The sequence below is a fragment of the Pteropus medius genome, unplaced genomic scaffold (genome assembly GCF_902729225.1).
Source record: "Pteropus medius unplaced genomic scaffold, Ma_sr-lr_union100, whole genome shotgun sequence".
Lineage (NCBI taxonomy): Eukaryota > Metazoa > Chordata > Mammalia > Chiroptera > Pteropodidae > Pteropus > Pteropus medius.
Genome location: NW_024355205.1, coordinates 27,858,483 through 27,886,202, shown reverse-complemented (window position 1 = coordinate 27,886,202; position 27,720 = coordinate 27,858,483). Strand labels below are relative to the sequence as shown.

The following is a 27,720-nucleotide window of genomic DNA, read 5'->3' as shown; positions in this document are numbered from 1 at the left end:
TATTTATTTCTGCCTCCCCAACTAGACTGTAATCTACTTGAATGAAAGGACTTTATCTTATTCATCACTGCTTTTCCTAAAACAGTGTCTGTCATTAGTAGATGCTCAATAAATATTGTTTAATGGATAAATGACTTAATACTTTATTTTCACTGAGATGATATGTTTTGGTTCTTCGGTATACCATGTACTTAATGCTGAATCAAGTCAGATAAGAGGCGCCATTTTGTTGGTATTACTTCCTTCTAAATGAGTTTTAATTTTTGTGGAAATTATATTCTACTTAGGAACCTTTTCTTTTAACTTAAAGTATACACTTTGAGGAGAAAGGAGAAAAGCAAGGAACTATTATTGCTGTTAGCTTGGAGACACAACTAGGTTCAACTGGTCTGAGTAGTATCCAGTTCTTCTGGTGCACTGCCGTGTGGAGAAGGAAATACAGTGTGGTAGGAAATCCCTGGGTTCAGAGAACAGAGACCTGTGTTCCAGTCCTTGCTCTGTGACCAACATATGCCATCACGGTGAGTAGGTTCTTCAATGTCCGTGGACCTCAGAATCACAATTTGGAAGATCATGTTTGAACTAAATGATCTCAAAAATCTCTCCTACCTCTAGAGTTCTGTGCTTCTTTGACTCATCAACTCAATACAATCATTCATTCAACAAATATTTATTGAACGCCCTTCCTGTGCAAGGTGTCATGTTAGGTGGTAGAGATAGAATCAGTGGTGAGTCCTGCCCTCAGGGAGCTTACAGAGTAATGGCAGGGACAGACATTTACAAGTGACCACACAGCTCTGTTCCTGGGATGAGATAGGTATCACTATGGAACCAAAACACTCCATATTTTACTGTTTTATTTTTGCCGTAGAACCACCTCTAATGCAACTATTAAGTCTAATTTTCAGAATCTTCTTACTGAAAAGTGAGTTAAATGATTTTATTTTTTAAAAAAAATTTGCGTATAGGTTTTCTTGAGCGAGCTGAGCATTTTAGCATTTCTCAAAGATGGAATGTACTATTTTCAAGCTATTATGGTAATTTTTCAAGTTTATAAACCCTCACTTCTGCCTTGAAAAGGGTAGTTGGGGAGAAAGGAGAATGAAAAAGAGAGATAAATAATAAAAAATAAATAATGAAAAAGAGAGATAATAAAACACCATAAAGACATCACGGCCCATGCTGATAAATTCAACATCAAAAAGTAATTTGCATTCTAACCTGGTTATTAAGCTCTCAGTCTCATGTGGAATAAATCTTCACTGGTATCGAGAGTCACTGCCCTCTGTAACTGTCTTCTGCCTAGCTTCAGGGAACCTGGTAGAGGAGAAGGGAAGGCCCATCTGTCTCTTTCAAGAACTCTCTCTTGTTCTTGCCCTACATGCCTGTGTGTGTTCTGGGCACTGTCCAGTGAATCCTATGCTTGAGTGGGAACGAGAGATAGATAAATTTTACATTGATCTTTGCCATGGTGTATGTGTGCCTATGTTGTGATGTCTATTGACTCCCTATGGAAGCTGTACAGTGTGGGCTTCTGTACTCCCCAATCTTTACCCCTGTGGTACTTTTACAGGCAATGAATGCCCTTAGCTTTTGTTCCCCCTGCTGTAATGCTAAGGCACAATGAAACACAAGGAGCTGGGGTTAGGTGGAGTTTGTGGCTGGCCTTTCAGAATTTCCCCAGTGCTACCTTCTGTACCATCTTCTGGGCCTGCCTTAGCCCATTTTCAGAATCCTGGGTACCGTCTTCATTCCCGTGGAAAGAAATGAAGAAGCAAGCTCTGTATTATATTTCAGAACCACCCTCTGTGGAAGACCATGTTTTCCAAAGGTGGTTACTATAGTATTTCTCACCCCTCACGTTCTTCTTCAATGTGCCCTTACCATTCCCCCATTAAGAAGAGAAGCCTGTTTCCTTTTTTCTTGGATCTTGGCTGGCCTAAGTGACTTGCTAAACCAAAAGAATTAATTAGAAGTGATGTTCTAGAATTTTCAAGACTAATTTATGAGAAGTATTATAGCTTCTGCTGCAATGCTTCTTAGACTCTTGCACTCCAACCAATGCTTTGAGAAGCCCAAGTCACATGGAGAGTCACATACAAAAGCTACATGCAGGTGTTCTGGTTGACAGCCCTAGCTGAGCCCCCAAGCAGACGCTCAGCATCAATTCCTAACCTAATAGGTGATTCATTTTGCATTCCTGGCCTACAAACCTTCAGAGAGCTCTAGATCCAGCTACTACTTGACTGATACTGCATGACAAGTACCAAATAAGACCATCTGATTGAACCCACTCAATCAAAAGAATCTTGGAGATAGTATATTATTATTTTAAGTTAGTTAGTTTTAGAGTAGTTTGTTGCACAGCAATAGATAACTGGAACAACTTTAAACCTTATGAGTCTTTTGGATCAAACTGTTGATGGAGGATGGACAACTTCACTGTTCCCCACCTCCACCCCAACACACCACTACCACCAAGGGAGAGGTTAAGGAAGACATAATTGCCTCCTCATGTCTTCCTCTTCCTCTCTAGTCTTCTATGTTGGAAGGGAGGAAAGGGCATGACATCCTTCAGGATATGCTCACATGAATCAATGTTTATCGGATGGAACTATCAGGATATCAACCTTTCCCTTTGGTGAGGGGTAGCAGCTCACACTTTTTCTTTATAGTTATTCTTATGCTGCCTATATTATAATGACAATATATAGACAACAAACCTCCATACATATATGCTGAATGTTCTTTCTTGAGATAAATGTATTTTATCAAGAGACTTAAACATCCTTTAGTTAAGTGATTCTTAGTTTTAATGTAAATTAGAACATTTGGGAAATTTGTTTCAAAATTCTGAGTCCTGGCTCTGTCTTTTAGAGTCAGAATTTGTAGGTCTATAGTGGGGCCTAGGGATCTATATTAAAAAAAAAAAAAAGCAGCCCAGGAGAGTTTATACAGAAATTCAGGGGACCACACTATGAAAAAGGTTTTTTTGACATTTTCTCCTTTGAAATTTCTGTCAGTTATTCTGAATCCCTAAACATTTTTAACGGTCTCTGAAATGTTTTAGTTATTCTTACTTCATATTAGGAAGCCTCTAACTGAACAGGATCTTGGACAACAATTGACAGTGAGACTGACTGCATTTACAGACTGACTATTAAAAGAATTTTTTTTTTAATCTGAGACCCTTCCTACACTAAGTTCCTAGTGTAGATTTGTGGGTGCATGTTATAAGTAGACGGGCAGCACAGCATGGAATATTAGAACATTGGAAAAGGCACCTGGCAGGAAAGTGTGCCCTGTCTCCCACACTCCCAAGGGGAGATCAAGTAGATTACCTGCTTGGCCTCAAAGACTCATTTCACAGGCTTCCAGAGCAGGAGGAGGGGACTCATTAGCATTCTGGATGAGGACACTCCCACCCCAAGGGTATGCACATTCAATTCCATTCCTATAACTCACCAAGGAGCCTTCGGATTTGTGGTTTGGCTTCCCAAAGCCAAGTCTCCAGGTCCCTCAGCCTGGAGAGGCTTTTGAGCTCAAATGCCAATCTCTCATCATACTAATAAAATTATGTACCTTTCTGGGGAACTAAAAATTAGGTTTCCAGTATTTTACAATGCTTGGCCAACATAACCACCAGAACAAATTAGAAATTCACTATGAAATAATTATTAAAATAAGTCGACCCATCTAACAATTTCTAGGATTTAACTTTCACATGAAGGATTGAGATTCTATAAGTTGTTTAGGTCACTGGAAAGTAGCCATAATTTGATATGTTCTTCTGTGACTTTCTCAGTCATGAGCTCATCCAATTCAGGAGAAATGGAGAAAAATAAGGGAGAGAAATGATTCCTGTGGCTGAGACTTGAGACTAGTTACATGTTTACCGAACGAATTTCCACTGATTCCTGGCATGCATTTACCATCTTCCATTGCAGTGGGCAAAGGGGCTGGGGCATGTTTTTGAATTTGCAGTAGTAGAATTTGGAGATAAGTGCTACATACAACTTCAAGGCTTGGCTGAGGGAGTCTTTTCACCTGTAGTCAGCTCTCCACACTTTTAGCCCATCGCTAACTCTCATCTCATCACTGGCTTAATGCAGAGAAGGATGAATCCTTGAAAGATTGTACTCCCTTGAAATGACAAGGCACTGCATCTCCGAATGATTGCATGAAGCAGAGACCCTTGATGACCTCATTTGATTGTGACGTGAGCAAGCAATAGACTCTTGATATATGTGTCCACTGAGATTTGGGAGTTGTTACAGCATTTAGTGCTTCGTAATACAACTCCTGAAGATGACCTATTTTCTAATATGTCAGGGGACCTGAATTTTTCAACATCATATTTCCTATGAGCCTCAACATGAAGACTTGTGCAATCATGTGTACCCACCTCTGGAATTCAGAACTGTTGGGGCACATTTGCCTAGCTGGTGTGGCAGACCTACCAGTGGTCTATTTACAGTAGATACTGTTGAATCTTCTGAGAGAGAATTTATCCTCAGGGATAAAGATTCAGGAAGATAAGCTTGGCATGATAACAAAGCAGTGGTTGTGTGAGGGAAGTGGTTGCTCAGAATATGGCTTACTGTTTGTTTTTGGATTCATTGCAGGCCCAGTTCCTAAGCCTGGATCTTAGGGAGAGTGTGAGAAAGACATGGTAATAAAAACTAAGAAGTTGTGTAATCTATATTTCCATACTTCACTTGTGTGTGAAAACCACAATATTCATTTTTTCTAAGTGAAACAAGTCCATCTCAGTTCCTAGTCTTTAGGGTCTGTAGGTTATTCAAACTTGGTCACGTTTTGGTGGTCGTCCACCCTGCCTTAGAGGGTGAAGATCTTTTGGCTTTTAGTCTGTCATTGTCTCTTCAGAGATCCTCATTGCTTAAGGGCCCCTGTTCCATTAGGAAGTGGGTGGTTTTGATGTGCTCTGGGTAGGAAGACTTCTAAGTGGTCAGATTTCAAGCCTTTACCTAACCCTTTCTCAGAGGTCCTGCTGCGCTTGAGTATGGGTAGGAGGGGGACATAATTCCCATTTCTTGAGGAAACTGTCATCACTGATTTTTAACTAAGGAAGCCACCCTAGGGTATGGGACACTCCTTCTCTCCAGTTTAAAACATCACCTTCTCTTTCTCTTTCTGACTTATTCTATCTTTGTGGATTTGAAACAATAATAATAATAATAATAATAATAAAGCTGTGTACTCTCTCCTTGAGTTGTGGTGGCAGGAAAGGTTAGACTTTTAAAGACAAAAATTCTAGCATCTTCTGTCTGAGGTGAGAGTGGGGGAAGGAGGAGGTTTTTATTTTTATTTTTTATAAGTATACATCATCAAAAACAAAACAAAAAATGCTAAAAACGAAAACAAACAAAAAGCAGAGGAAAAACAAAAACGATTTTTTTTTCTTTTTAAAAGTACAAATAAGTCAGTTTTTCTTCTTAATAGTACATTCCATTACAACTCTTTTACTAAAATGTCCAAGAGTTGGAGGTAGAATATAAATCTTTTAGTATCCACATGAAAGTATCAAAGAAAAGAAGATATGTTCTTTCCCACTGTGTTAGAACCCATGTATATTTGGTACTATGATTGTTCTTCATAGCAGGTATTATTTCCATCAGAGCTGACAGGGAGGTCAGGCAGAAGCTGAAATGTTAATCAGAAATGGAGATACTCAGAACAAAAGATGGAGTGCTAGAAGATAGAATATTACTTAAACCAGAAGGCAGCTGGGGCAGGTGAAAAGAAACATCTGATGAATACCAAGTAAATCCTAGCTAATTGGGTTTGTTTTTGAGCCCACACAGGACACCTGCTAGGGACTCCCAGAAGTACTCGGTGGTGCTGGTGATGGGAGTAGACTTTCCAGGTAGCTAGATTTTTGTAAAAGCAGGGATTTCAAAGATATATGAGTTACCTGTAGTGAAAACACTTCCACTGGATGGTGGCAGCTCTTGATTCCACCTTAGCCTCATTTCAGTTATTTATAGGGCCTCCATGTTGATTTAACTCTTTTGCAAACTCAGTGAAACATTTCATAAACACCCTTAGGGAAACCTGAAAATTTTAGGAACAGTCATGTCATCATCCACACTGTGAGCTCCAGTCTCAAATGGCCTGACAACTTTCATTCTTGCTGCCCTGGGAACCCTGAGGCCACTGGGTGAATGAACCCAAGCTAGCCTGCTGCTGGTTGTGAGGCCACATGGAGGAAAGCCAAGGAATGGTGGCAAACAGCCTCTAACCATCATGTGAGTGAGGCCATCATAGATCATCTATCTACGTGCCAGTCAACTTGCCAACTTGTCAACCCCCAGAGACAAGAGAGAGCTGAGAAAAATCAGCTGAACTGGCTAAGTAGTCATTCTTTTAAACGTCTACATTTCGGGATGGTTTTTTATGCAGCACAAGCTAATTGATATACCATTAAAATCATGAAGATGGAAAATCTGTGCAGACCTATAACTGTAAGGAGATTGAATCAGTAATCAAATACCTTCTAACAAAGAAAAGCTCAGGACTACGTGGCCTCACTGGTGAATTCTACCAAATGGTTAAAGAAGAATTAACACTAAATTTTCTCAAATACTTTAAATGATTGAAGAAGAAGGACCACTTCCAAACTCATTTTATTAGGCCAGTATTTTCCTGATACCAAAACGAGAAAAAAAAACACTACAAGAAAAAAAATATAGGGCAATATCCCTGATGAACATAGGTACAAAAATCCTCAAAATACTGGCAAACTGAACTCAACTATCCAATTGAAAAGATCATACGTCACGACCAAGTGGGATTTATCACTGGGATTCAAAGATGGTTTAATATATACAAATCAATAAATGTGATACACCACATTAACAGAATTAAGGAAAAATACCACACAATGATCCTGATGCAGAAAAAGAATTTGATAGAAAATAAAATGAAACAAATTGGAGATTTTCTTTGCTTGAAATCATAAAAAGATCTGGTTCCTTCTGACCTTTCTAGGCTTATCGCTGATCAATCTCTACTTCCTAGTTTCCCTGTAGCAATGTGGAAATATCTCAGTTCTCTGTGTGCACCGTGCTCCTCCTTCCTGTTCCTGTGCTTCTCTTCTACCTCCTTTTCATATCTACCTTCTACTTATCCTTCCAGTGACAGGTCAGATACCACCTCCTCCAGGAAGCCTGATGGGTTGGATGCTTCTCTTCGTGCTCCCCTGATTCAAATTTCCATCACTGCATTTAAGACTTTCTTTTGTGTTATACTCCCCAGATAAACTGCGAGCTTCTTGAGGGTGAGGTGTGTATCTTATTTTCTTGTGTTACCACTGCCTAGCAGGTTGCCTACCTATCAAATAAACACATGTTCCACATTTTAAGAACATAAAAATGAATAAAACTTGACAGAACGTAGCATCCAAAATTTATGGTTACTTTTTTAACTTGTAGAGATTAATAAACGTCCATAGTTTTTAATCTGTTTATGTCTATGTCTCTGAATTCTATTTCTCTCCTATCCAAGGAGTCGCCTTCTAATTTATATGGACATTATTGATGCAAACTAAATTAGAAACAAAAAATGAATTTTTTTCCACTTACAACAATTGTAAATAATAATGCTTACATTAAAATGCTAAACACTGAAAGACTTGGGAGTAAAAATAGTGTCTTTTTCATAATTCTGAACTTAACAGTTGATGAGTTCGCCTAGCCTGGCTTCCGAGACAAATTCTGCAATCAGTTTTAAAGTTCTCTCCAGCCCACCAAGCAGTGAGGCTTTTCAGCTTTCAACATTTATGAGCTGCGAATGCTCGTTTTTACTGAAAGCGGTTTGTTAACCTCAGGTAGAGGAGCAAGGCATTTGTGAGGCATTAGAGGTCTATGGAAGCCAGATGAAAAATATTAAAGTGGCGATGATGGAATTCTCAGGTCTGAGAGCAACGCACTGAGCTGCATTTTTTTTTTTCTTTCTGTTGAGTGCTAAGGCAGGTGTCCTCTAGTTTATTAATAAAAAAACATTACGTATCAAAATTATCAGTTAAGTCCTTTGATTCATTGTGACTCAGAAATCATGCAAATGACAACGTATGAGCACATCAATAAGAATGAAGATGGGAAAGGAGAAAATCCAATGAAAACAAGAGAAATTAAAATCTCTCACAATCACCACCCGAATATCATAAAACAATGGATAAGATACACAACATACGTATCCACTTTGCCCACAGAATTGTGGCAAGGCTGAGTCAGTCTTTCGACAGAAAAAGATATGAATATTCTGCTTGGAAATCCAGTCTGAAAACAAAGAAAGGAAGTGACTTAGCAGGAGTTTTGCACGAGCTACTCCGTGGACTACGAGACTACGAGCACAGCCATGCAGGCCGAACTACCTGGAATTGCCACTGACTTCTCTTTTAGAAATCACTGGATAATCGTTATGCCATATTTCTGAAGTTCGTTTAGGATTTCGAGTTTATCTGTGGGGTATCTATCATGTGGGTCCCAAGCTAAGTCATCCCAGTAGTGATTTTGGAAATGCAGTTTCGAAAATGCTGGTTACAAGTGATGGTGTGCTAGGGACTTGGGTAAAAGTGACAGACATTCTTTGTTCTGCTTACAAATAGGACAGTGCTTATTTGGGTAGAGCACAGATAACTGAATAAAATGATAAAGCCAAAATGAGATTGGGCAGCAGGATGCATAATCACTCAAGTGGAATTTTCTTCTCCATTGAAATATAGATTTAACTCAGAAGAAAAAAAATGTGCTTTTAAAAATTTTTTTTTTTCTCTTTTCCGAGTCTCTCTGAACTTGGACTGGTGAAATTTGCCAAACTATAGCAATGGGGGCAAGAGGACCCAGGATGAGGAGGGGGTGACTGGCCATTTGCAGTCAGACAGCCATGCTCCAAGAAGTTAATTTTATGAAATGGAAGCAGAAGCAAGAGTATAATTTGGTGGCTCAAAGGGAAGTCAAATTTCATAGGATTACATAGAAAGTGTCATGACGTCTGTTTCTGTCCAACTGGGTTTCCACTTTCAGTTTAGACACTGATCAGAAAGTTGCCGATTCTGCAAAAGGAAACAAACTAGAACCCCTGCCCTATCCAGAGAAACGTGGAATGGACATGTGCAGAATACTGTCCACACGTGGCCTGTGGCTGAAGAATCGTGCCTGGCGTCAAGCACAACAAGAAGTCTTTCTTGGAAAAGTGATAAAACAATAAACAGTGAGCCATTATTAGTGGAGTATTTTAGAAGCAGAGTCTGAGGATAATTAATGTATCAGAAAAGCCATTAAAAAAAGGAAAGAGTAGTAAAGATCCTGACTGTCACTTTCAGAAAACTATCTGTTGTCAGTACCCCTCACCCCTGGAACACGCTGGGGAGGGAACAGGAATCACCTACTGGGAAGTTCTGAGAGCCGCCAGCTTCCTGTGCTGGGGCCAACGGAATGGGCTTCAGTTATCTTAGATAGTTCATCAGGCATCAACTCTAGTACTTATTCAGTCAATTGTTCAGTGTTTTCACGATCGGGAACTCCTCCTCAAGGACTGCCTGTACACAACCAGTATAGACAGGTGTCAAACAAGAGCAGTGTGGATGAGAGTCTGCTGGTGCTTCAGTGGAACTAGCCCCTTAGTGAAGTCATGCAACATGGTGGTTTAGCTGTGCCGTGCAATATGTTAACCACTAGACAGACACATGTGGCAATTTAAATTTAACTGAAATGAATTCAAAATAGATAATATAAAAAAATTGTGTTCCATCATGTTTGAAGGACTCAATTGCCCCATGTGCCCAGTGGCTTCAGCACTGAACAGCACAGACACCAATTCCATCGTGGCAGAAAGTTCCATTGGACGGAGCTGGAACAGCCTCATCTGGGGAGCGAGACTGGACCCTGAGTGTGCAGCTCCATGATGGCATGCTTCTGTTTCCTCATGCTTAAAATAAGGCAAAACAGCAGTACCTGTTTCCTGGAGTTCTCAGGAGAATTAAATAAACGCGTTCTTATTTTTATTCATAAATTGTGTAGAATCATGCCTGGCACAGAGTAAATGCAATATCAGTAGTTTTTAAATGAAGGGACATCTACTTGTCTCTGTTCTATATCGTATATAATTATGCTTATGTTAATTTTTAGTGAAAATGATGCCTAACATTAATTGTGCACTTATTCCTTGCGGGCCAAATGCTTTTCCTGCTTTGTTCGGTTTAAATGTCATTAAAATCTCAGGAGGAAGGATCTGTTACTATTACTTAATAGATCAGGACACTGAGCCCAGAGGTCACTTAGCTAAGAGATTATTTTGAACTCGGCTGATTTTGAACTGGTGCAGCATTTTCTAGTATGATGAGCTACCAGACTGCAAAGTCTATGCTATATTGTCTTTTGTCCTGTAAACTAAAAACAGTACGTGTTTCTTCTGGCTTTAATTCTGAGTTAAAAAATGCTTCAGGGATAACCTATGTAATAGGAATAGCTAATAATGACACAGGACTTAATATGTGCCACACACTGGTCTAGAAACCTTAGATTTGTTTAATCACAATAATTCTATGAGATAGGTACCATGCTCATCCCATTATAGCTGGGTAAATTGAGGCTCAGAGAAAACATATTGCCTATGTTCATACAAGTAGTCAGTTCCACAATTAGCCCATTGGGACTCAAATCCTATTTTTCATGTCTTTTTTCTATAACCACATGCTTGCTGCATAGGGTTTTGGTATAGAGTACAAGGGTGTAAAGATTCTTGGCCTATGGGATGCTGCCTGACCAGTGCAGAATAGTTGCTGGTGCTCAAAATGGACAAAGCCAAGTAGTTTCTCTTAAAAGCTTCTGAACTACTTAAATAGGCTATTTCAGTCCTGCGTGCTGTGTGTGCATATCCTGACTCGCCCTTTCCTTGGGGGAAAATAGGGAGAAAAGGACATACATGGAAATGTCCTATTAGCTACTGCATCAAATTGGCAAGCCCTAGGGATCAAAGTGTGTGCGTGCTTCTCAAGCTCAAATCCACAGGACACCTGCCCCACACCCCCACCCCGCCACACACACACACCCCACTGCATGCTTTCCCGCTCCCCTCTGCATCATCTGGGTACCTGTGAGAAAAGGAAAAGTGATGCATTTGGAAGTTAGATCTAAGCAAAGACCAACTCTGCAGCTCTTAAAATAATTTTCAATGAAATAAAGCATTCTGAGTCAGAGGATATGACATCCTCATTTGCATGATTCAGAATGGCAGTGACGCCACAGGCAGTCCTTGAGGAGGAGCCCCTGATCATGGAAACACTGAACAATTGAACAGCTACTGGAGTTGGCATCTCATGAACTATCCGAGATAATTGAAGCCCATTCCGTTGGCCCCAGCACAGGAAGCTGGCGGCTCTCAGAACTTCCCAGTAGGTGATTCCTGTTCCCTCCCCAGCCTTTTCCTGAGGTGGGGGTGGAGAGGGGCTGACAGCAGATAGTTTTCTGAAAGTGACAGGCATTGCTGGGCTTCTTACCCAGAGTTTAAAGTGTTTTGCACATAAATCACTTTCTTTGGAAAGTCTCAGAATATCCCTATTATATTAAAATGGGAGTTTATAACTTGGTAGCCATGTAGAACAGTGGTCCCCAACCTTTTTGGCACCAGAGACTGGTGCACCTATGAGAATCTAATGACTGATGGTCTGAGGCGGAGCTGAGGTGGTGATGCTAGTGCTGGGGAGCGGCTGCAAATACACATGAAGCTTCACTTGCTCGCCCACTGCTCACCTCCTGCTCTGCGGCCTGGTTCTTAACAGGCCATGGACTGATAGCAGTCTGCAGCCAGGGAATTGGGGACCTCTGATGTAGAGGGAAAAATCTTTAGGGCATCCCTTGGGAAGCTGTATGCAGAAGGTTGTTTTTGTGTCTTGGGATAACGGCCCACAGATTGCATCATATTCTCAAAGAGGGTCTCTGGCCTCTGAAAGTTTGCTTCCTTTTTCCTGATATTTACACAGTTAAGAGATCACAACAAAACCATTATTACATATTATATTAAAGTAAAGTTTCAAAAGCTGGACTGCTAATTCAGTAGCAGGATCCATTGCAAACAGCATCTTCATCTCTTCAAAACAAAACAAAACAAAAAACCTTCAGAGCTCTTACATGTGGATATTTTTAAAACACATGGGAATGTGGGCATGACTGTCATGCTACACTTAACCAATAACAGCCCATTTAGGACTTCCTGTTACGTCTCTTCTATTTCCTAAAATCCTTGCCATAATTTTGAAGAAAATTCTTCTGTGTGTTTTTTAAATAACATTTTCCACCTAACTAGGAGTTTAAAGTCTTGAATATGGATTTTCAGTAGTAAATGATGTCCTTTAAAGATGAGGCATTGAGCATCCTGGCTGATGGGGAGAGCCCAGCTATATTCACCTGCTCTGCAAGCTTAGGTACACAGGTGCCAGGAGGCTTTTTGATGATTGAGGGATGAATTCCAGACCTCTGTAGAGACCAGCCTCTCCCTCCCTGCACGTGGGTTCAGACTTGCTTCCTCTCAGGTCACGTGAAGTAAATACTCTACTGATAGTGATACCAGTTCCCATAATCCCATCCAATATGCGAGCATATCACAATTAGAGTTTGGTTTCTAGTGTTAGAGTAATGTCGTAGATTGCCAAAAATGGGTCAAATCAAGTGTCAATCATGGTAGGAGCCATACAGTGGGAAGAAATGGGACTCCGACTAAAATTTCCTTTTGTGACATATTGACAATGTTATAAACCACCTGAAGCAAGAGAAAATTTGTTAGAACTGATTTAACTTTTCTTCTTTATCCCACTGTCAGACTTCACTGCTTTCCTATGATGATTCATCAAAGAAATATTTATTGCCAATACGTTACAGATTTTGGCTTTGTGTTAGCTACTGTCACTGACTAGACCCAAACTGTACAGAAAGAATTGGAGAGAAGAAGGTATCCTGATGAAGTTTTCCATAAATATAATTTCTTTTCCTCTAAGCCAGAAGTTATAAAGGCAAATAGTTCAATTTCTATGTTGCTGTGGGGGCAGAAAAAGAGAATTAGTAACATTGACATCAGTACCAGACAATGAAAATGCATTCTGCTACTCCTCCCTAAAACTGCTTTCTGCTAAATGGAAAATAGTTGGAAAAACTAAAACAAACAAACGAACAAAAAAACCCCCCAAAACAAAAAAAAAAAAAAAACATGCTATTAATGAGAATGATTGGTTAACAAACTTCTTTTTAAAGAAGTTATTTAATTTTAATAAGTTTTAAAAATTAGATTAGAATGTAAGAATAATCCAATTTCAACTACAATTTTGCTGCTACACCAAATCTCTTTTTTTTCCTATTCATCAAAAATTTCACGTGACAAACTAAAGGTCTCATTTAGAGCCTCTCTACTCAGATTGGTAACAAGCTAGGAGCTTGTTAGAAATTTAGTTCTTGGGCTCCACCCCAGACATACAGAACCAGAATCTGCATTGTAAAAGACTCTCAGGGGATTTGTATGCACATTCAAGTTTGAGAAGTCTGGTTTAGGGTAATGTTTCCTAACCTTAGATACTCATCGTAATAACCTGTGGGCGAAGCTCTTAAGAAGTATTATAGAGATTCTATTGAGTCTTCAACTCACTCTCTGGTTTACCAAACTTTCTCTTTGTTTTAGTAAAACATACTGGTGACCACGGCAGGCTGACTGCTCCCAGTTTGTAAGCCATTCTCTAGTATTCCAAAGCATATTGGCACATGCCACTTGATATAGATACTTACTAGGCCTGCGTGTTTGTTCCTAAACCTGCTAATGATACAATGTAAACTAGTAAGATACGAATGTGAAGAGAGCGATACTCTTCATTGTCGTATGTGGACAAGGAAACTGTGATTGGAAAAATTGCAAAAATCTAAGAGCTCATGTTCAGGTTTCTTTGCAAATGTGTGTAAGTCCTTGGTCTCTCAAAGAAACTAAAACTGGAAATTATAAACCTACCTCGTGAGTATGAAATATGCAATCAATAGGTGTAGATGAGTAAAAATTATTTATGTCAAAAGTGTGGCAAGGTAGAGGCATAAAGAAGTACAAATTAGTAGTTACAATAGGCACCAGGGATGTAGAGTAGAGCATAGATATATAGTCAATATTACTGTAGAGACTGTGTGTAGAGCCAGCTGGGTGCTGGAGTAATCAGGGAGATCTCTTCATGGATTGTGTAAATGTCTACCTTTTTTAAATTAAAAAAAAATGGTGTGGCAAATGGATATATTTATATGTTTTAGTTTCATATAAACTATCGTACCTTAAAGATATGTATATGCCATATTTTTTCTGATTTTTTGCTTTCTGCCACGTTTGTGTTGAACAAATAGAATGCCAGTTATAATTTGGTTGGTTAAGAGGGTTTTTACTACGCATATTCCTGGATCTTATCCCAGACCGCTGAATTAGGGTGGGACTCGGAATATGTATTTTTGAAAAGATCTGGCAATCGGTTTTGGAAATTATTGAATTAGAGAATTCTGACTGACCAACCAACAGTTACAGAAGTAGGAAAATTTCAACAGGTTTAGATATTTCAAAAATGTTACTAACACATTTGCTAAAGAATTTCCAGAACTTTAATAATAATAATAAAAAAGCCTCAGCTGATTCCACAGATAACATCTTGAATATTGTCTGCATATCCTGGTATGTTTTTGAAGTTTTCCTGGGCCTGAATCAGCTGGCCCCTCCAAAACAGTCCATCTATAAACCAGGAAAAGGGAGAGCTGGAATTGTGGTCAAATTCCCCCATGTCAGTTTCAGAGTATGGAAATCTCCTTCTGTATACCCATCCACTGACGCTGGTCCGAGAGGCACACATATTTTTTTTTTTTTGGAGAGACTTGTTACTCTCGTTAGTAACTTCCTGTCAATTGGAAGTTACTAGATTTCGTTAACCAATATCACAATAACATAGGAAACTGAGAACAGGATTTCAAGGATACTAAGCGATGTTGATTCTCACTGGACTAGTGGACTGAGTTTGTCCTTTGACTACCTGATCTGGTTTATCTGTTCACTATATATATATATATATATATATATATATATATATATATATATATATATATATATATGCCTTCCAGACGCCTGAGGAAACCTAGACATCGGTAGGTCATTGATTTATGGAAACATTTATAACCATCAAATAACAGAAGGGCTGGAAAATGAGATGATCACCTGCCTCCTAAATTAGGGATGACAGCTACAGTTCTTTCTTGCCTTTAAAGCTTGAAGAAAGTAGGTTTAAAATATGATGTTTTATTTTTATTTATTTATTTTATATTTATTTATTTTATTTTTATTATTGTGATATTGGTTAACGAAATCCAGTAAGTTTCAGATGTACAGCTCAGTTTCAGATGTACAGTAAGGCATATATATATTACATTGTGTGTTCACTGCCCATATTTAGATTTCTTTCTGTCACCACATATTTGACCTTTTTTACCCCATCTACCTCCCCACTCTTCATTCCCCGCTCCCCTCTACCCTCTGGTAACCACTAGTCTATCATCCATGTCCATGAGTTGCTTTGTTTGTCCTGTTTGTTGCTTTTAGGTTTATATCCCACATATAAGTGATATCATGTGGTTTTCAACTTTTTCTGTCTGGCTTCAAATATGATGTTTTAAGTGAGCTGTCTTTTGGACCTGTCACCCAGCTTGTAATTGACTCTCATAGCTACTCTGCGTAGTTCAAATGTTTGGCTATCAGATACACACCCAATGTCCACAAGTGCATTTGCTTTCATCAGGACTCTTACTTTGGAAATTCATATTCTGGCTCTTTTAGATGAGAAATGCCATGATTTATTTTGATTTTCAGGGCCCAGATTGCTTGACATAGAGGTAATTACTTGACAATAATAGCCTTGGGTACACTTAATTAGAACATTAAACAAACCGCAATGCCTTCTCCCCTATCCCCGAATCTGTCTGCATGGTTATAATTTAGATCCCACCTTCTCTTCTCTGTCTACCAGTGAGACTTCAGAGAAAGAGGCACCCCAAATTTGAGTGCACTGAATGTTAAATGTCTCTGGGAAGCAAACTACTGAGACTTTAAGGTAAATTTAATAGTTTCTCACATTGAGCAATTTTTTCCTAGTCTCTCTGGATGTTGAAAGTCTTTGTGTGTGAGGTGGGGTGAGTGAGGAGGGCTTTACTTAAAAAATCTGGATCCCAGGTCTCTTTTTTCAGAGATTTCCACTCACTAGCTCTGTTTCAGGGTTTATTTCATTCCGATGTCCTATGAATAGCAATGCTCAGTAAATGATGACACGTAACATCGAAGTACAAAGTTGAAGCATGCTAAATGTTCCCTGTGATTCTGAAAAAGCCAATACGTTATATGATATGTGATGCCCACATGTTCTAATCAGCAAGACTATTAAAGAAGACTGTTGTGCAAAAATTGTGATCTCATCTGGACTCATAAGAATACTAAAAAATCCAAAATTTATTATAACATAGTAACGATAAGCAATTCTTAACTCACAATAGATGTGAAGATCCATTAACATCAGTCTTGAAACTATAAAATAGAAACAAAATATTTTGGGAATTTTTAACTAAAAATACCATTAAGTTTGCATGTTAAGTAAAAAGGCAGTAAGCTTCATATATTCTGTATATATGTGTATATATCTATTGTGTATATATATATATATATATATATATACATATGTATGTATATACACATATGTGTAAATTCAGACATGTTATGCATACATATGTGTATATACACACATTTATATATGTCTAGGTACAGAGATTACACTAGGTATAGGATGTTTATGAACTATACTTGACTTAAGTTAATGTCAGCATTTGAAACTTCAAAACCTGTTCAAATAAAAGAGAACTTACAAGTCATTGATTGAAAATGCTTCATGTTATACCTCGGGACACTGAAACTTGGGGAAGCTAAAATAGTTATTGTTGGAGCAAGGATAAAAGCTTACTGTATATGTTTTTTTCAGAGCGCATTTTTCTTTAAAACCAACTTAATTGAAGTAACGTTTACATGCAATAAAATGCACGCATTTTAAGTATACAGTTCAATGAGCGTTGACAAATGTTTGCACTTGTTATAACCATTATCCTAATCAAAATATATAACACTTCCTTAACCCCAAAACTCGCCCTGTCCTCCTTTACAGTCAATCACCTACATCCTCAGCCCCAGGCAACTGCTGCTCAGAGTTCTATCACTGTAGATTACTTTTGCCTGTTTTAGAATCTCATGGAATCATACAATATGTACTCTTTTCTGTGCTGACATCTTTGTTCAGAATAATGTTTCTCATATGAATTCATGTCATTGCTCATTCCAGTAGTTTGTTCCTTTTTATTGATGAACAGTATTTTATTAACAGACTATGCCATAATTGGCTTAGTCACTCACCTCTTAATCTACATTTGAATCGTTCATTGTTTTGTTATTATAAATAAAGCTGCCACCAACATTCGTATACAAGTGTTTCTATGGAAATATAGTTTTGTTTCTCTGGATTAAGTACAAAGGAGCAGAATTGTTGTGTCACATGTTAGTAGATGAGTGCATTTGAAGCATTTTATTGTTATTTTTTAATTGAGATATATTTGACAATTAAGAATTGTATATAGTTAAAGTGTACTGTATATATAAAGCTAGTTGGCATATCGAGCGCCTCAGTCACCACTGCCCCCAATTTCTTTTTTTCTGTTAATTAGTGATCTTGAACATCCTTTTATGTGCTTGTTGGCCATTTGTATTTCCTCTTCTACTTGTTTTGCCCAAATCTTTATTGAATTGTTTGTCTTATTATTAAGTTGTAAGAGTTCTTTATATTATGATATAAACTCTTTTTTTGAATATATGTATTTCAAATATTTGCTTCTAGTTTGTGATTGCCTTACCATTTTCTTAATAGTGGATTAAACACATATTTTTAGTATATTTTATTTGCTCCATTGGCTTCTTAGTTATACTTCTTTTATATTTTTTTAAATTAATTTTTAGTAGTTGCTGTATGCCTAAAACTTATCCAAGTCTATTTAGAATCAATGTTAAGCTACTTCACACTTTATAGTTCGTAGTTAATGTGCTTATCAATTCTCAATGCAATAGCCTTACAGTATTATAATTCTGTTTCCCGTTCCACCCATCCTTTGTGCCATTTTGTGGTACCTTTTACTTCTGAAGTAAAAAGTCCATCTTTTAATGCTATTATTTTTGCTTTAAAAAGTGAATCGTCTTTCTAAGGAAATTACAAGAGCAACAACAAAGAAGCCTTTTATATTTACCCATCTACTTACCTTTTCTGGTCTTCTATTCTTGTAGATTTGAGTTTCTGTCTGGCATTATTATTTTTCTTTTTTCCAGCAGCTTTAAGAATATTCTTTTAACATTTCTTCTAGAGTGCATATTTGATGCTGACGAATTCTTTCAGTTTTTATTTATCTTAAAAAGCATTTTTTGATTCTTACTTTCCAAGGATATTTTAATGGATATATTTATCCTTGTAGTATTTCTGGTGTTCTCTATTCCTCTGCGTAAATTCATTTTTCCATCTAATATCATTTTCTATCTACCTAAAGAACTTCCTTTAACATTCTTTTAGCGTGAGTCTGCCGATGATAAATTGCTTAAATATTTCTATGTCTGAACAAGTCTTTATTTAACCATCATTTTTGAAAGACATTTTTGATAGGTATAGAAATGTGGATTGATTTTTTTTTTCTTTCAAGACCGTGAAGGTGTTTCTCCTCTCTCTTCTCACTTCTGAAGAGAAACCTATCATTCTTATGTTTGTTCTTCTCAATGTAATATTTCTTTTACTCTGGTTGCTTTTCAAAAATATTTTGTGCATCACTCATTTTGTGCAATGTGATTATGATATCCCTTGCTGTAGTTTTCTTCATGTTTCTGGTGCTTGAGTTTGGTTTAACTTCTTGGATCTGTTGGCTTATAGATTTTATCAATTTTGGAAATAAGTTGGCCATTAAGTCTCTAAATATTTTTCTATATTTCCTTTCTCTCTCTTTTACTTATTATTCTCCAATTTCACACATATTAGGCTGCTTGAAGTTGTCTCACAGCTCTCTGATGCTCTGTTCATTTTTAATTTGGGGGGATTCTTTGTTCTATGCTTCATATTAATTTCTATCTATATGACTTTAACTTTACTAAATTTTGCATCTATGATATCTAATTAACTATTAATTGCATCCAGTACTTTGTCCTATGAATTAGCTGCTTTGGTCTTTCTCAGATATGCATCCTTAACTCAGGGAGTCAGCTAATCTCTGCCTATGATCTTGCTCATCGATCCTTGCTCTAGAAGAATCTCTCAAAGTAATAATCTTGGCACTTGTTTTTAATCTCTCATTTCTTGTTGCCTGATAGCCAGTTATTAGACACTGTCACTTTGTATATTTTTCCTGTTTTTGGTTTTCCTAGTGGGAAGATAAATTGGTCCCTACTACTCTATCTTGGCCAGAAGTGGAAATCTCTTAATTGCTTTTTCATTTTGCTTTTTAAAATTTGAGGTATTTTAAAAACAACTTTCAAGCCATTTATAGGTTTAATTCTATTTAATAATAGCAATAATAACAATACTTTATATTTGTATAGTGTCTCAAAGCTTACGCGATATTTTCAGTCTTTTAAAAATTTTAATAATTATGGCATATTTATTTGATATATAAGGTAATAGAAAGAATCTCTCTGAGCTTCAGTTTTCTCATAAGCAAAATGAATGACTTGAACTGGAATATCTTTAGGGTTCCTGCATGTTATAATATTTTTAAAAGTCTCCCCAAAGTATGTTTTTATTGCTGGGCTTGTTTTAATATGAGTTCCATAAATATCTGTTAAGAACCACTCTCCTTTGGAATAGCCAATTTTTTGAATAAATCTTTTCCTGAAATAAACCTTATTCTTGAAACACAATAGCTCTGCAAAAGAACTTACCTGTTTATTTTTCATCTAATTCTTCATTATTTTCTACTGATGTGTAACCAGACCTCAGTAGTGATGTCATTCTTCTTCAGTTGATTTCAATAAGTTGGGTGAATAGCTTAGCAAGTAGATTCGTAAAAGGCTAAGTCTCATTTTAATAATGAGCCAAAATATGGTAAATATAAATCTATCTATTCACCAATCAGCCAGAAGTGGTTAGGCCCTGCCTTTCCTCCCAAGTTCAGCTGAACTATGACGTCTATGGGTTTATTCTGCTTAGTACAGGAGAAGCCCATACCTATCACAGAGTGTGGTCTATAGCTGGTCTTTTTGGTGTTTGGTGTAGTCACACTGAATTGTGGGTCAGTGTCAGTGCCCCAGGTGCAAATGGCTCATGCACCCTCTAGTTTGTTGTGACTTTCTGCCTTAGGTTCTGGTTAGTGCTCCTAGTCCTCACTGGGCCCTATTCCAGACTCTAGACCACTGAGCCAGGGACTAGATAGTCTTCTCAGTTCTTTCCAGAGTCCTTCTCTGGAGTCTCTGGATCTTAAATGTTCAGAGTCACATGTTAGGAAACTGATATAAACTGGACCATTGACTTGGAATAGTGATGGCACTAGACATATAACTTTGAGTGTGGTCACTGCCTAGAACCACTGTGGTCACCTTCCTCTTATTAGATTGGTATTCCTCTTGGATGTCAGCAGCAAATAGACCACACATCTCTGTTTTATCCTTATTCTTTTATCCTTTATTATAGATACAAGTGAAAGAATGTAACTTCTTATGTCTTATAGAGAGAATGCTTGATTTAGAACTATGTCAAATAACAAATTTTATGGGTAAGATGCTGGGGCATCTTATTGGACAGAAGAGACTACTTCGCCATAGCATTCAAAATTCCTATAATTTACTTTGGCATACACTTTCTCCGAAGTTCTGGATAAAATTCTAATGTAACTTTTTCTCTGTACTTTTGGTTTTACAAAGACTAAAAATGAACAAAGACTAAAAATTTTACAAAGACTAAAAATTTGTTGTTATTTGTTTCTTCATGGAAGAAGGATCATAAATTTTAGTTAATACAGTTAACAAACATAAATGAAAGTAGTTTGCTAATAAGACAGTAACATTTTTGAGTTTCACAGACTTCTAGTTTTTCCTTGCTCATGAATCTGAAACTGCAGGCATTTACTTGGCACTGCAAGTTGGCATTCGGATTTTAAGAGACATTTCCTTAGATTTACTGAGTCATATGGTGTTTATCTCGGATTATGGTTTGTGGGAATTGTAGTTTCTTAATGTTCCATTGATTTGTGTGTTATCTTTGGTCCTTAGCAACCCAAACCAGAATTAAAACCATATTACTTTAATAAGAACATTAATTATTGTTGACAATGGAGAAGAAAGGAAAGAATGAAATCAATGGTTCTCTATTCAGCCCTCTTGCAATGAAGATGGTCTGCCCACGCTGTGTTTTAAAGGACTCCAAAAGAAGGCGAAATTAAGAAAAGTACGTATGAAATGAAGATTTTTATGGTAGCCAATGGTAGGAAAGAGTAAGAGCTCTTTTGCTAGTTTATGTTAGTATATTTGGAAAAATGCTAATGGGCAGTAAAATGAATGTTTCACAAATGTAATCTGTTATAATGTCATGTGATTTTGTGAAAATGAATTCAGTTTACAAAATGGTAGTAAATTTGCTCTGGCTTCGATTTGTTATTTCAATTTCTTTATGCCACCTTATGGTATTACTTTATGTGCTCTTAAAGATATGTAGCCAGAAAATGACTTCCCATAAGACATAAAATTATATTAGCTACCTCTAATCTTCACATTTATTTGAAACCAGTGTATTAGTTTGCCAGGGCTTCCATAATAAGGTACCACAGCCTGGGTGGCTTAAACAACAGAAATGTGTTTTCTCATAATACGGGAGGCTAGGAGTCTGAAATCAAGGTATTAATAAGATTGGTTTCTAGTGAGGGCTGTGAGAGAAGGATCTGTTTCAGGCCTCTCTTCCTTGGCTTGTTGATGGATATGTTTTCCTTGTGTCTTCCCATTATCTTCCCTCTGTAGCTATCTATGTCCAAATTCACCCTTCTTACAAGGAGGACATCAGTTATATTGGATTGGGGCCCAACTTAATATCTTTATTTTTAATTAATCACTTCTGTTAATTCACTATCTCTAAATATAGTCACATTCTGAGGTACTGTAGGACTTTACAATAAATTTTGGGGGAAACACAATTCAGCCCCTAATACCTGGTGTGCATGGAATATCCCATGAAAAAGTAAGTTTATTATTATATATAAACTTAAGCTCAGAAATTTTAAGAAATAAAGTCTAATTTTTCACTGTTATACTAATAACTGTTAAAAATGTTCACTAGTCTTGAGTTGATGTGTGCCAACGTACAGTCAAAAAGTAAAAATACTCACTTGAGGGCAAGTGTTCTTATGCCAAGTGCAAGTATGAGACAGGGTTTATAGGATCATTGACGGATTAAAAACTATATCAGTTTACATAGATATTTTAGCGGAAAAGGAGATCAATCCAAAATATAAAGTTAAAAGAGGTTTACCTGTGATTAACCAGTATTTAACCAGTGAACATGGCTTTGTTCTAATAATCAATTCAGAACAAGATTCCACGTTGAGTTTTTACACAAATCTTTTGTTCATACTAGAATAATTTAGAAGTATAAAACAATGAATTATGTGTCAACATATAAACCATTAATCAAGGAATAAGTGCACGGTAATTACAAGAAAGTAGGCCAGCAAATTCCTCTTGTGAGAAGTTCAAGCAAAAAAACATTTTTTGTTTTTGTGGATATAGGGTTGCAAGTCATGAAACCCAAATATTTTATTTTGAAAAGTGAGGTAGCTGAAAGAAGAAACTTATGAAGACTTTGAAATTCTTAAGTGACATTTTAAGCAAAACTAATTTTAATATGCTTATTGCACCATTCATGCCATAACATTTAAATTCCTATCCTAATTTTGATGCCACTCAGTTTTATTCTTCCTGTTATTCTTTTTATGTTTAAGACACTCAAGAATTCCAAATAGCAGAATATTAGACATTGGTTAGACATTTGTTTTGCCGTTTGCAGGAATAGCCTGTCATTTTAATTGAAGAGTTTTTGAAATATTATTTCTTCCAGGCATTGAATGAGAAAATGCTATGTAATGGGCTCCTAGGGTGATTAGAATCAGCAGATTCTTTGGATCGCGAACAACTGATTTTTGCCTGCCTCCATATGGAATGGTCAAATGCTTTGCAGAGCAGAGAGAAGTGTTATAACTAGAGGTGGCATATCCTAAAACATACAACAATGATTAGCTAATTGGGGGCCCAACAGTAAATAGTTTTGGAATGTGAAATGAAGGCAGTGAGAGATTTGGCTTCATTTGATTATGGGTACTTAAGGCTCTTCAGTATAAAATCAACACAAAATTATATATTCTTAGCATGTCACACAAGATCCTTCAGTATTTGGCCTCTCCCTCTCCAGCCTCATTTCGTACTGTTTTCTCTTTTTCCCTCTACTCCAGCCCTACTTGACTTGTTTTAATTCCTCAATGCTAAACTACTTCCTACCTCAGGACCTTTGCACAAGTGGTACCTATCCTTGGCAGGTTCTTCTTCCCGATCTTAGCATAAATATAACCTTTCTTAGCAAGGGTATTCTGGACCACCCAATTCAAGTTAACCACTAAGTCACTCTCCGACTTATCTCCTTGTTGTACTTCTCTGCCTGGCTTTGATGTCCATGTCATGTTTTTCTTGCTATTTTTTTTACTAGCTAATTGTCTGTGGCCACCTCACTGAATTTTAAACTGTATGAGCCAGGAACTTATCTATCTTGTTATTACTGTACTTCCAGTGCCTTCAAAAGTACTTGGAACATAGTAGTTTCTCATTTAATATTTTACTCCCTGCCACCCTGGTTAGATATGATCCTGAGGATGTTTTGAGTTCTTAGAGTTAGAAAGAGGCAAACTGTAATCCATCTGGAGATAAGAAACAAATAGCAAAAGCTATAGAAAACCATGCGATGGGAGGAACTGGAAATATTCAACCTGAAAACATATGAAAGACCAGGAAATAAAAAAGGAAGTTATAATATGAACATAGTATTCAACTTATTAAAAGAAATAATTTTCTGATAATTTTGAGATGTCCCACAATAGAAGTATCCAGCACAGGAAATTTTCATATAAAAACTGCATAGCCATGCATCAGGGAAGTTTTAGAAAGAATTTTGAAGGTTATAAAATTAAAAGACCTCTATAGTTTCTTACAAATCTAATATATTATTATTGTAAAATAAAATAAGTTTTCATACAAAACTCTCAATTTCTTCTCAAATCTAAAATGTGAACAGAGAGTTTTATTTTATTAAAACAACGCAAAATAAGAAACTAAAATGAATGAGATGAAGTCAACAATATTTTTAAATATCTTGCTTATTTGATGGTTCCCGTCATGGTATCTTTAGTGAATACTTTTAAGCAAGATTCGTCCCTGGTATGGGTAGATGTAATTCTTTATTTCAAATAATTTTTTTGGTCTTTCAGTTGCAGGGATTCTTGTTATATTTGTTGAAGATTATCATTTTAGAACTTCTCATGGTATGTATGAGAAACAGCTTGTTTCCAAAGTAAAAGAGGAGTTAGCCATTTCTTTGTTGCTTGTTTCATTAGTACTGTCTTTGATCCCCAAGAATCTTTTTTAAAGCTACTTTCCCACTTTGTGACGATTACAACAATTATGGCTGGATAACTCGATCCATGTGATCAATAAGTTGAAAGTGATAAAATTAGTGATGTTTCTACTACCAACACGTATTTATTATGATGTGCCCCCTCTTCACATTTCATATCCTTAAGATACCTGATATATGGACCCAGTGAGATGCCATTATTTGTGCTTTATATATTAATTGAGATTAATTTTTCCTTTTTGATATAAAAATCAATATAACTTGTTATATGCTCTGACATATCAGTGGGGTATGTTGTACCTCCTGTCATTTATGTATTCCACCTTGGAGATCACTGCTTCAGCTCCAGGAAGCACATGATACTAAAAACGTAAGGATAATTGAAAAACCTTTTCAATTCAAACCTAATTATAAGGTATTAGTGAATAAGACCCCAGCCTTGCAGAAGGCAAATTTGAGATTCCATGTTAGATGGGTCATAATTCTAGTGACATCACTTTGGGTCTTCTAATACCAAATTCAAACAAGGAACCACATAAAAGTGCTCCTGCTCCAGACTTTGAAATAAACACAAGGCCCAATAAAATCCCTTACACCACTTTTTTGACAAACTTATTGTAATAAATAGAGTTTTAGAACTCAGTCTGCTCCTGTTCTCCTGCTCATGGTCCCCAGAACTATGACTCAACTTCCCTCTTTGCTGGTCCTGCGTTTTAATCTCATCATTTGAGAGAGGGAGGGGAGAAGCGAGGAAGAGAGGGCCAGATGGAGACAGAAGACAGGAAGAGGAAGAAGGAGGAAGAGGAGGGGTGGGCGAGAGAAGAAGAGAGAGAGAAGGAAGGAAGAGAGAGATGACTCTAATAACGTCCTGAAGAATGTATTTTTCATCCCTTCCTCCCTCCCAGTATCTTCCTGCTCCATTCTGGGTCATGAACTACAGATTTTTCTAAGAATAAACTGAATGCAATCACCATAGGTAGAAATTTAAACAGGCAAATAGGAAAGTCAGTTTCAAATGGAGAAAGGGAGAGAACTCTTTTATTGCCTTTAAATCTTGCCATGCTAGGGCACACCTACTCCACATTTAAGAAGGTCTGTGCCTGTAGACAAAAAGAGGCCTTCTAAGCTGTGCATTCCTGAGAAACACATGAAGGTTAGGAAAGAGTTAGAAAAGGGTGGTTACCTTGTGCTCTAAAGTGAAGATCTGTACAAGAGGGGGGAGACTTCACTAAAAAGCAATGCTTATGAGATTGAAAAAATATCACTCATTGTGCAAGTCTTTTCAGAACTAAAAAGAAAACCACCTTCATTCTATCCTTAGAGGCTTCTGTATTAGCTAATTCTGCAAGAGAGGCTGTTCTGTATGCCATGCAGAGGCATTTCTATTACTTCCGATAACAAACTTCTTGGATGAGATCTATATCAGAGGTCTTCTTTTAAACTCCACGTCCTAGTGGTTGATGGTTCAGTGAAATGGCATTGTAATCTAATGTATACAAGGACATTTTCTTCCCTCCAAATATGTCATTTAGTGTTCAATTTCCTATCATGTTTTTCTTAATAACCTCAGAACTCAAGAAAATGATGAAGACCCAAGCTGAAATCTTAGCTTTAGGTTAAGCTATTTGATCATATTTTTCATTCTGAAAATTTCTGGAAAACTTTTCATATCAAGGTTTTATTAAATTGCAAAATGTTTGATGGACAGGTTTTAATCTGTTTTTTTTTCCATGTGTGAAAATCAGAAAAGTGAATTATAAGCAACAATCAACACAAAATATGCCCCTTCACCAAAAGTTGAACAATAAATTTAAAAAACTGTAATAGAAATTATAAAATATGAGATTGTTAGAATATGAATATAGCTTAAAGGATATAGATGTTCATAGTTCATAGAAAGAAATAGATATCTTGAGTAGTTTTGGTTTTATACACTGTAGAGAATTTATCTTTTCTGAGTCAATTATGTGATATGCTTAGAAAATTATGGACATAGCAACATGATGAGAGAGAGAGAATGAGTGTGTGTGTGGGCGGGGTGGGGAGGAGAGAGAGAGAGTGAGAGAGAGAGAGAGAAATTACGAACTTTATTTCCATCAACACACTTTACCTCAAAAGGGCCTCATGATGTATGTATACAAGAGATAGGCATTAGCTGGTTTTTCATGAAACTGTTTCCTCTGTGAAGAAAACACTGCATTGTACTTGTTCCTTGGAGGAAAGTCAAAGAGATAACTGCTCTCTCTCAAGTGCAATTTTAAGATGATGTTTTACAATGCAAATGTAAATGCTAGTCACCAAGTTAAATCAGCATAAGGCCATTATAACTTGAACTTGAGGAAATTGCCTACATTTCTAACGTCGTTTCTTTTAATTAAAAGTATCAACCCTGAAACTAATAAGTTTTTAGTTTATTTGAGTACACAAATTGACAAATGGCAAATGCAATTGATACCTACCTTATAGTGAATTTTTAATAACTGAAGAATGTATACATGTTATTAAACTGATCTGGTTTTCACTTGAAAGCTTCTCATGAGTTTTCATGACTGAAAGACTAAGTTTATATTTCTAGACCCGTCCTTTCACTTGAGTTTAACTGGATACTAGGCATTTACATTTTAATGTCTTGCCTTCTTTTCAAATTCAACTTGACCACAACTGACTATCATATTTTTTAAACCTGTGCTGCTACTCAATTGTTGGATTTTTGTCAATGACATCAATTTATTTTGGTTATTTGGGGCTGGAAACATGGGGGCAGCGTAGCTCAAAATTGTTATTTGCGAAAGCACTATATGAATTCTTAAGTTCTGTTCAGATGCAAAGTATTAGTATTTTTTGTCTCATCCCCTTGTATCTTCTATATAAAATTATGCTAATCTAATTTTCAATGTTTTCTGTATCTTTCTCTGTTTTCATATCTGTTATAGTTCACATGTTCATTATTTCATGTGCCTATATTCAGTAATAAATTC

At 36.9% G+C, this 27,720-nt stretch overlaps 1 long non-coding RNA gene across 1 annotated transcript in view; it reads left to right on the top strand.

Annotated features, from left to right (window-relative positions):
• The window catches only part of LOC120598711 (uncharacterized), a 153,633-nt gene that overhangs the window by 42,324 nt on the left and 83,589 nt on the right, over window positions 1-27,720 (top strand). Inside the window, exon 7 of the long non-coding RNA XR_005651717.1 lies at window positions 21,346-21,520. This is a non-coding gene — a long non-coding RNA (uncharacterized LOC120598711). The remainder of the gene's footprint in view (window positions 1-21,345; window positions 21,521-27,720) is intronic.